A 12,006-nucleotide genomic window follows, 5' to 3' on the forward strand; every position below is an offset into this window, starting at 1 on the left:
CGCGGGTCCGACATGTACTACATGGACCGCGGCCGATTTAAACTACCACCTAGCAAGTGTGGTGTCTGGCGGTGACACCACATTCCTCCCCCGCAAATCGGCGAACGGTCGTGTAATAAGGCTTCCGCCCGCCGTGGGGAGGACCACATGTTGACGTATGCGATGAGGTGGGGAGCCTAACAACAGGCGAGGCTGTGCCACCCGCACCCGGCCATCCGGTCCGAGGGGAGCTAGGAAACGCCTGCAAAACTAGTCCAGGGTGCACGTCAACATGCGGTGTATGCGCCCGTAAAGAAACATGAGGGGCCGAAGTGTCGACCTCCATTGCGTCGGGGTAGCCGACGCGCGATGACGTCATGTGGTCCGGAGCGGGCGGGCGTTCCATGGCGGAGGACAGCTGGTCACGGGAAGCGATCGGCGGCGCGTGACCCTGGGAGGCGCTTGGCGGCTGCAACGAAGCGTCGAACGCGGGCGGCGCCGGCGGGAGAACAAGCGGCGGCGGCGGCGGCTGCTGCTGCTGCGGCGGCGGCGGCGCGTCGCCATGGGGCAAAATGGAAGGCATCGTCGGTAACACCTGGGGATGAGGCGAGCCAGTAGATGGGTCCCCAGGGCGCTGACCGGACGGCACCGTCGCTGAAAGCAGACGGGGAGCGGCAGAACCCGAGCGACGACAGAGGCGCAGCTGATTGAGATGCCGACGCACCTCACCAGAGGCCCTCAAAACCAAATACATCGCGCGGCCGAGGCAGCGAAGAATGCGCCCTGCGAGCCAACGCCGTGAACCTCGATAGTTGCGATAAAATACAACGTCGCCTGGAGCAAAAGCAGGAGTCTGCCGCTGCGCAGGAACCTGAGGCGGCGGATGCAGCAAAGACATCAAGGTGCGATGAGGACGACCGTGGAGCAACTCAGCCGGCGAGCGACCATCTCGGGGCTGAGAGCGATACGAAGACAAAAAGAGCAACAATGCGTCCTCCCGAGAATGCGACTCTTTCAATTTCAACATCTGTGACTTGAAAGTCCGGACCAACCGTTCAGCGGCACCGTTGGACTGAGGCGAAAACGGCGCGGATGTCAGATGTTGAATACCATTGGCCTGGCAGAAAGACTGGAATTCTGCGGACATGAATTGTGGGCCATTGTCGGAAACAATAGTCTGCGGAAGACCTTCAATGCAAAAGATAGCAGACAACGCTTGGATGGTGGCGGAGGACGTCGTGGAAGACATCCGGACAACAAAAGGAAAATTACTGAAGGCGTCGACCAGAACCAACCATCTAGCATTCCAGAATGGACCAGCAAAATCAATGTGCAAGCGTTGCCAAGGGGAAGTGGCTTTTGGCCACGCAAAGACTTTCCGCGGCGGTGCGGACTGTTGTTCGGCACACGCCGGGCACGAAGAACACATATTCGTAATCGCAGCATCGATTCCGAACCAAGTACAGTGCTGACGAGCAAGTTGTTTCGTTCGCACTATACCCCAATGTCCTTGTGAAGAAGCCGTAAAACAGAGGACTGTAACGAACGTGGGACCACGACTCTGGACTGATCATTATCAGAACGCAACAACAAAACACCACGTCGAACAAAAAGTCTCTCCTTGTGAGCAAAAAATCGGCGAACCAACGGATCCTCGATCCGAGACTTTGACAAAGGCCATTGCGTAGCAACAAAACGTAAAACAGTAGCAAGGACAGGGTCAGCAGCTGTGGCTGTAGCTACCCGACGAAAATCAATCGGAAACGATTCGACCACTTCATCGGTTTCCGAATCAATGAACATGCAAGCAAGTTCGGAAGAATCGAATGCTTGATCCTCAGCAACAGGCAAACGGGACAACGCATCGGCGTTTCCGTGCTTAGCAGTGGACCGATACAAGATATCGTAGCGGTACTGCGAGAGGAAAATAGACCAGCGAATGAATTTCTGCGCTGTACGTGGAGGTACAGGCTTGTTCGGATGAAAAAGCGACGTCAAAGGTTTGTGGTCTGTGATGATGGTAAAGTGACGACCATACAAGAAATCATGGAACTTAGTAACACCAAACACGAGAGCCAAAGCTTCTTTCTCTATCTGTGAATAATTTCTTTGCGCAGACGAGAGCAATTTGGACGCAAAGGCAATAGGGCGATCGTGCGAACCATCTTTGTGCGCAAGCACAGCACCGATCCCGAAATCCGATGCATCTACCATCAACAAAAGGGGTTTCTGGGGATCGAATGGCGTAAGGCAAGTATTAGAAAGCAACGCCGATTTCAACTGGCGAAAGGCGCGTTCACATTCCGTCGTCCAGACGAACGGAACACCTTTACGGCGTAAGCGATGAAGCGGAGCTGAAATGGAAGAGGCATTGCGCACATATTTATGATAATAGTTAATTTTACCCAACACACTCTGTAGCTGTTTCAGATTTTTAGGGGACGGCAAGTCCTGTATGGCACGGAGGTGCTCTGGACTCGGATGTATGCCTTGGGCATTAATGACATGTCCCAGGTATGGTAAGTCACGAGCAAAAAACACACATTTGTCCTTCCTCAAGCGAAGACCATTTTGCCGCAAGACCTGAAATAATGTTCGTAAATTCGCAAGATGATCTTCTTCTGTCTGTCCGGAGATCACTATATCGTCCAGATAGTTTGCTGCAGTAGGGACCGACGCACAAATAGTTTGTAAATATTGCTGAAACAAGGCAGGGGCGGATGCACACCCGAAAGGCAGTCTTTTGAAGCGGTACAATCCAAGATGCGTGTTAACCACTAATACGCGCTGGGATTCGTCGTCCACCGGTATTTGCAAGTACGCATCGGCTAGGTCCAACTTGGAAAAATATTTTCCCGGGCACAGTTTAGCAAAAAGATCTTCCGGGCGGGGCAAAGGAAAAGTAGCAGTCACTAGCTGTGGATTCACTGTGGCCTTGAAGTCCACGCAAAGTCTCAATTTTCCGGAAGGTTTTGGCAAAATTACTAAGGGTGAGGCCCAGAGAGAAGCTTGCACACGTTCAATTACACCCTGTGATTCGAGATCGTGTAACGTTCTTGCGACCTCATCACGCAATGCGTGGGGAACATTGCGCGCCCTGAAAAATTTCGGTTGCGCGTTTACCTTCAGTTCTAAATGTGCTTCATAGTTTTTAGCGCAACCTAAGCCCGGTGCAAAAATGTCTGCAAATTCGTCACATAAGCGAGAAACACCGTCTCTAGGCACTGTCTGATTCACTGATAGGACCTGATTTACAATAGACATGTTAAACAACTGAAATAAATCTAGACCAAACAAGTTCACTGGCGTAGAAGAACGAAGAACGTAAAATGACACAAGTTTTGTTTGTCCCTGGTATGTCGCAAGAAGGCTGCACCGTCCTAACACAGGAATTTTCTGTCCGGAATATGTAGTTAACTTAACATTTGCGGAACGCAACGGAGGTTTGCCCAGTTGTTTGTACGTGTCGTGATTGAGCAATGAAACTGCAGCTCCGGTATCGAGCTGGAATGGTATCACTTTGCCTTCAAAGTCTAAGTCCACAAAAAGTTTATTGTCCTGCTGACGACAAGAGCGACTGTTTTGTGCAATTGGAACAGACACTGGTACAGAATCACTTGCTAATTGACGTGATTTCCGGCGACGTCGACGCACAGTTTTTGTGGGACGAACACAGTTACTATTAGAGAAAGTGTCACTGGACGAAGTGGAATTAACGACATGAATGTCCATAGGCGAAGGTCCACGAGCCTGAGTGTCCTTGGTTCGATTCCGGCGCGAAGCAAAGGGCCTGGAATGATTGTGATTGTCTGATCTGAGCTTTTTCTGGCAAACACTTTGAACATGTCCTTTCTTATTGCAGAAAAAGCAAATAGCTTGGCGTGACGGGCAATGTTCACGCGAATGTCTATTAGCACACCGCGGGCATGATTTCACTACATTTGTGGGCTGGCGCAGCACACCTGGCTTAGCACGCGGCGGTCGCTGTGCGTCCGTGCGCGAGGCCCGGTTACCGGGCCGCGCAGCGCGTCCAGCGGGCCGGTTAATGTAACACACGGCTGGCGAAGTTGCAAAAGATTCCTGAGCACAGTCAAGTGTGTCCTGTCTATCCAATATGTCTATCACTTGTTGAAGGGAGGGATTAACTAGTTTCAAAATTTGCTCCCGTATGCGAACATCAGAAACGTTCTGTGCAATTGCATCACGCACCATTGTATCTGAATAAGAAAGACCACAGTCACATTCAAAGGCACAGACCCTAGTAAGTCCTTGCAATGTTGCTACCCACTCCCTATTAGTTTGACCGGCCGTACGTTTTGTACGAAAGAACGTATACCGTTTTGCAACCACATTAACTGTTTCTTTGAAATAGGCATCTAATGCAGACAAAATTTCCTCGTAGGACAGAGTTGCTACGTCTCGTCGGGGAAACAATTTCACTATCACACGGTATGTGGACACACCGACACAAGAAAGCAAAAACGGCTGCCGCTCATTACCTTGAATTCTGTAGGCAGCAAGGTGGAATGCGAACTGACGAGACCACTCTTGCCAGGTCTCGTGGTTCGGGTCGTAGTGCCTAAAAGGCGGTGCAACGGCAGGTTGTGGCTGCGGTAGCGGTGAAGCGGCTGCGGCCGCATCGGTGTGCAGCGCACGTTGACCCTGGACGAGCTGTCCAAGGGCATCCAGTAACGCCTGCGTCTGCTGATTCTGCAAGCGATAAAATTCGGACAGTACATCTGGAGAATGTGGCGAAGCCATGACACAAATAAATGGAAGCAATCAGAAATAAATGTAAGCAATCAGAAAAAGGTCCTTTTCCCTGCAAGCGATAAAATTCGGACAGTACATCTGGAGAATGTGGCGAAGCCATGACACAAATAAATGGAAGCAATCAGAAATAAATGTAAGCAATCAGAAAAAGGTCCTTTTCCCTCGTCGCCAATAATTGTAGTGTCGGTAGCTGGACCGACACCGTGATGTTGATTGCTGAAAAGGAATGCTAAACTAACGCTGTGGCCGATAGTGCACGAACGGCAATAAGCATACGGGCGTGAAGTCTGGAACATAAAAACTTATGAATGAATAAGAAGAAAAGTATGTAGATGCTTTTTACTTAACTTTTAATAATTCCTTGGAATACATCTCTCTTGATTACTCGTAAGCTATAGGCACTGATACAAATGGCTCCTTGCTAGTTCGTAGCCATTAACTTAGCTGATGGCTATTCTGTCTCTCGGCTAATGAGAGAGAAAGGCTTCGTACAACTGGGCGGTAGCTAGATTCTCGTACAACTGGGGTCGAGTCCACTCTCGTATCACGAGACCTGCCTTGGTGGTGGCGCTAGGTCTGCGATCACAGTGGCGACACGCGGGTCCGACATGTACTACATGGACCGCGGCCGATTTAAACTACCACCTAGCAAGTGTGGTGTCTGGCGGTGACACCACACCTCCTAATATTGTGTTCTTTTGTTTAGTGTAGTGGAGCAATTCGACGTGGCATGGACTCAACAAGCTCCTGTAGGAATATTGAGCCATGCTGTCTCTAAGCCGACCATAGTTGCAGAAGTGCTGCCGGTGCAGGAGTTTGTGCACGAACTGACATCTCAATTATATCCCACAAACGTTCAATAGGATTAATATCGGACGATCTGTGCGGCCAAATCATTTGCTCGAATTGCCTAGAATGTCCTTCAAACCGGTCTCAAACAATTCTAGTGCCGTGACATGGCGCAGTGCCATCCATAAAAATTTCATCGTTGTATTGGAAAAAGAAGTCCATTAATGGCTGCAAATGGTCTCCAAGTTGCCGAACATAAACTTTTCCAGTCAACGGTCAGTTCAGTTGTATCAGGGGACGCAGTCCATATTACGTAAACACAGCCTGGACCAAAGAATACAGCCCATTATGGAGCCATCACCAGCGTGCACAGTGCCTTGTTGACAACTTGGCTTCGTGGGGGTCTGCTCCACACTCGATCCCCACCATTAGCTGTTACCGACTGAAATCGGGCCAGTCGTGTAGGGTCCAACCGATATGGTCACGAGCCTAGGAGGGGTGCTGCAGGCGATGTCAATGTCGCACTGTCCTATCTCATGCGTTCGTCGTTTCCGCGGTCATTTCACGCCGTGTTGCTTGTCTGTTAGCACTGACAAATCTACGCAAACGCCGCTACTCTCGGGCGTTAATTTGAAGGCCGTCGGCCACTGTGTTGTCAGTAGTCTACATCTACATCTACGCTCATGCTCATAAATTAAGGATAATGCTGATACATGGTGGTACAACGCTCTGGTGGGCGGTTTGCGGGTTTAAATTATCTCGAGGTTTGACCATGCGGTGCATTTGACCTGCGGTCGTCGCACGGTGGCGCTGGGAGCAGTCCACATATGCAGAGGTGTGTTGGTGCATATCAGAGAACGGTGCAGCGAGTAAGCGTGCAGACGTTTTCAGACCTGCTAATGGTGACTGTGTGTTGATAATGGCTCAAAGAACACATATTGATGACTTACGAGGGGTAAAATACTAGGGCGACTGGAGGCTGGTCAAACACAGCAGGTCGTAGCACGGGCCCTCCGTGTGCCACAAAGTGTGACCTCAAGACTATGGCAGCGATTCCAGCAGACAGGAAACGTGTCCAAGCGCTACAGTACGGGACGTCCACAGTGTACAACACCACAAGAAGATAGATACCTCACCAACAGTGCCCGCAGACGGCCACGGAGTACTGCAAATAGCCTTGCTCGGGACCCTACTGCAGCCACTGGAACAGTTGTCTCCAGACAGAAAGTCTACAGACGACTGAACAACCTATATTCTCCTAGACACCTGCAAGGCGCATTGCGCTCACCCCTGGTGACAGGAGAGCCCGTAAAGCCTGATGTCAAGAACACAGTACATGGTCATTGGAACAGTGGTCCCAGGTTATTTTCAGGGGGTTTTCATCTGGCGTCAACCAGGAGCCAGATACCAACCCTTTAATGTCTTTGAAAGGGACCTGTATGGAGGTTTGATGGTAAGTGGGGTTATGATTGGTGCACGTATATCCCTGCATGTCTTTGACAGAGGAACCGTAACAGATCAGGTGTATAGGGACGTCATTTTGCAACAGTATGTCCGCCTTTTCAGCGGTGCAGTGGGTCCCACCTTCCTGCTGATGGATGATAACGAACGGGCCCACCGAGCTGCCATCGTGGAGGAGTACCTTGAAACAGAAGATATCAGGCGAATGGAGTGGCCCGCCTGTTCTCCAGGCCTAAACCCCATCGAGCACGTTTGGGATGCTCTCGGTCGACGTATCGCTGCACGTCTTCAAACACTTACATTTCGGGAGCTCCGACAGGCAAGAATGGGAGGCTACACCGCAGCAGATGCTCGACCACCTGATCCAGAGTACACCAACCCGTTGTGCGGCCTGTGTACGTGTGCATGGTGACCATAGCCCGTATTGATTTCGGGGTACATGCGCAGGAAACAGTGGAGTTTTGTAGCACATGTGTTTCGGGACGGTTTTCTCAACTTATCACCAATACCGTGGACACAGACCAGTGTCGTGTGTGTTCACTATGTGCCCATGCTATTAGCGCCAGATTTGTGTAGTGCCGCGTTGTGTGGCACCACATTCTGCCATTTGTCCTTAATTTATGAGCATGAGTGTACATACATACTCCACAAGCCAAAGTACGGTGCGTGGCGGAGGTTACCCTGTACCTCAACTAGTCGGTTCCTTCTCTGTTCCACTCGCAGATAGTGCGAAGGAAAGACGACTGTCTATATGCTTCTGTATGGGCAGGTTCGAATCCTGCCTCGGGCATGGATGTGTGTGATGTCCTTGGGTTGGGGGGTTTAAGTAGTTCTAAGTTCTAGGGGACTGATGACCTCAGAAGTCCCATAGTGCTCAGAGCCATTTGAACCCTGCGTACTCTTAAAGGAACCTGACTGGTATACCATCTGGACCGGAAGACTTGCCTTTCTTAAGTGATTTAAGTTGTTATGTCACTCATGCTAACAGCTGTTCTGGTTTCGAATCCTGGAATATTTACTTCGTCTTATTTCGTGAAGGAATTACGGAAAACTGTATTTAGTAACTCCGCTTTAGTGGCACCATCATCGGTAACATTTCCATCGGTATCGCGCAGTGGTGGTAGTGACTGTTTTTTGCCAGTGGTGTACTTTACATTCGACCAGAATCTCTTTGGGTTTTCTACCATATTTTGAGACAATGTTTCATTGTGGAAACTATTAAAAGCATCTCGCATTGACGTCCGCACTAAATTTCGAGCTCCCGTGAAACTTAGCTTCTACCGCCAAAGCAAACTGGTCAACGAGTGACTGAATGGGAGCCCCAGAGGTAATGCCTGAAATCCGGTATTCTATGCACATTCTTGACTCCGTGGATGTCGGACTACTGAATTCCCTAATGATTTCCGAAACGGAATGTTCAATACATCTAGATATAAGAACCATTCCGCATTCAAAATCTGTTAATTCCCATCGTCCGAACATGATAACGCTGAAACCTTTTCACACGAATCACCCGAGTTCAAATGACAGTGCCGCCAATGCACTGTCTGTTTATGCCTTGGGTACGCTATATTACTGCAAGACGTCGTGGTATCCTGACCTTCATTGCTTACATATTCCACCCTCACAATCATATTCCGCACATCAAGACACTTCATTCGAACCCAAACTCGATAAGATAAAGTCGATGTTGTATGAATTCATGTAAACGATATGCGATTAACAAGTAAGCGCACCGTGGTTGAAATACTCGAGGCTAGGGTACACACATACATTCCAGACACAACGGTCACGGAAGCTTTTATTTCGGGAGAGAAACCGCACAACGGGACGCCGGTCCCTTCAGAGGACGACCCAGCCTATGTCGGCCGGTGACCGCCCGTGTAGCGGACAGCGTGGGCCTGAGTGAAAGGGGGGAATAACCCCGTGTTCAGCTTAAAAGGAAATTCCGCTACATTGTGTGGGAGCGGCCAGCCTACTCATTCTTTACACATAGCACCTAGTTTCAGAGGTTTTCACAGGGAGACAGCAAACGCCAAACGCCAATGCTACAGGTTTCCGGATTGGTCACCTTATAAGAAACGTCATTCTCCCGTTTTAGAAGAGCAATGCTGATTAGCAGATGATACGTCTGACGCCTTGAGCTGAAGGAGTAATGGAAGGGACCGAAAGATATACCCCTTCACGTGTGGCGTGGAGAGGCGCCGTTCCGTTGTCGCTCTTGGAGCGAGGAACAAGTCTCTCCTCAGTACTTCACTGGGAGAGCACCTCTGTCGAGAGCGAATAGAAGTGCTACTCTATATTGAGTCCTTGCGATTAAGCGTTGTTCACTGCGTTGGCCGACACACTTATTGTGCGGTGTGAACTGACATAGTTAAACGCCTGCATGCGAATTTTGAGTGGCATCGTGGTGGACTGGTTATCTGACCGGTGTACCACGCCAATATGTGACTAGGGGCGAATAGGAATCCTTGACTTCATCAAGCCACAGGGAGAGTTTGATTGGCGAAGGTCAATCCAGATAGAACGAGAGTTATCTTATTTGTCAGCAGCGAGCGGCGCAGACAGCAGTCATCGCAGCTTACGGTATTGTACGCTACAGCTATTGCGAGCCCCATATTTCCTCCACAACAGTACACTTCACTGCATTTCACATGCGACAGCCTCGACCGTACCTAACAACATTCTAAAGGATAAATATTGAAGCTGAGTAGGCGCGCCTCTCAGCCATTCTGCCAAGTCAACAGTCATCTTAAACTTTGTATAGAAATTTCATTAGCGAATCCTATCCTTGAGAGGTAACTTCACATTCCGAAAAGAACCAGGATATAACTTGTTCAATTCATAACTAAAAGTGCCATTGTGATTTCTCAGAATTTTTGCAAAATAAATAATAACTTTCGTTAGTTTCATGTTTTTCTTACACTAACTAGCACTACTCCAGTACTCAAGTATCCCACTAGTTACGTAAGAAATTTTGTGAATTTTTGTGTCATTTCCTTACAGCGGACGACTCCAGAAGATATTTACTGCTGAAAGTTTTTCAGTCATTTCTCTTTAGAACGTTAGGAGCGTCTGTCTGACTTCTGTAGTAGTGTGAGGGTGGAAATTGCATCTTGCAGGAGGCACAGGGTAAAGGGTACATCCCATATTAATCCGTTGCGCAGAATAACAGAATAACAGATCAACCCCACACCTCAGACTACTGCCATCTGTATATGTGCATATAGCTATCCCATGTCGTTTGTCACCTGACTGTATAACCACATAGTACCTGTGCGGAAGGGCAAGACGGATTGCAGAGAATGGATGTGGGAATACGATGAAGGTGCAGTGAGCGGACATGGATGGCTACGAAAAGAACTTACTTTAGGGAAGAAACGGGTCAGTGAGCTTGCCAATATTCCCGCTGCCGGAGCTTTTCATAGCATATACCGCGCCGCACGGGCCAATTTTTTACACTACAAAATCAGCGACTCTGCGTACAAAACCGCCGACGCGGACGCGCGGAAAACGCCAATTGCGTACGCCGTACAGCTATGGTGCTGACTCGGTGCGCGGCAATAAATATTAAATTTAGCGAGTGAGCTCCGGAGGTCGCGGGATGCCCTCTGGGGAAATTGCTGCGGCAACACAGCGCTCCTTACTTCTCCTCCCCAGCAGGAGCGCGCGATTCGTTCAGGTCGTAAAAAATATTTCGGTTTCCTGCGATTGATATCAGAGACAGCTATTTCATCCTTCCTCCCCCTCCGCCCCCACTCTCTGACTGCGCCCTCTCTTTTAACGAGATCGATGCAGAGTGCGACACTCAGCTACCCCTCCCCCCTTCCAACCCCCTCCCCTCTCCCCATCCCCCTGCCCCCGCCACCACCGGTATCTCCAGCTACCGAATTCCCGACAGCCTCGGACCACTCAACCTCCCCCTCCACCCCCTCCCGCCCACCCCACAAGTTCCCCGTCCCGCCTCATCCCGCTGTTAAATTTAATAACGCACATCAATTTCAGTCCAATATTATATGGACGCAGCCCCAGGATATTGCCTAGTAATTGCGTAAAAGTGCAAATAAGATTTGACCGTGGCAGGGTTCCGAGATAGAGATGCGTGTGACTCTCACTCTGTGTATGTGTGTGTGTGAGTGTAAATGATTTCGTCGCATATACGCGTCGAAGAAAGTAGTGAGCTAGGGACACTTCTAAAGACATACCAATTTACGACGCCATAAGATATAACGACTCTTTCAAATATTCAAAAAGCCAAAAAAAAAAAAAAACGAAAACCGCCAATTACATTATTTAGACTTGACGCTTACAATAGAAGACAATAACATCACTCTCAATATTTTTCGAAAAGAAACGTATACTGACCAAATCGTGCCTGCTTCCTCTTTTCATCGACAGTCCCAAAAAATGGCTTTTTTTCACTCTGCCGTCCACCGAGCAACCGCCATACCACTTTCAACAGAAAAGTCTAACGAGGAGATTAATTTACTTAAAACTATAGCAGTCAATAATGAATATACGCCTAACATAGTGGACGATATCTTAAAAAAGAAAACTGCAAGAACTACCACTCTCAACACCTCATGCACTGAAATTAACCCAAAAAAACGTTTTTCTATTTCTTTCATTGGACCCATTTCCTATCAGATTCAGCGCATGCTTCGCAACAAATACAACTGCAATGTTGCCTTCTCTACTAATAATAATCTAAAGAGAAACTTCATTCATAATTTGAAATCCATTCGCTCCCCTACAGAAAGTTCTGGCGTTTATAAGATCATCCGCGATACCTGCTCCTCCTATTATATAGGGCAAACTGGACGTGCTTCCACCATCAGATATAAAGAACATCTTTTGAGAAAGAACGGTACCAGTCCCCTAAATTCATCCTTTGCCGATCATCTCTTAATTACTGGACACGTGCCTAGAGCCATAGGCGATAACAATATTCTGCATACCGAAAAGAAGGGGCGTAGGTTAGATGTCTTAGAGGAATTGGAGATT

Source organism: Schistocerca piceifrons, chromosome 9 (genome assembly GCF_021461385.2).
Source record: "Schistocerca piceifrons isolate TAMUIC-IGC-003096 chromosome 9, iqSchPice1.1, whole genome shotgun sequence".
Taxonomy (NCBI): Eukaryota; Metazoa; Arthropoda; class Insecta; order Orthoptera; family Acrididae; genus Schistocerca; species Schistocerca piceifrons.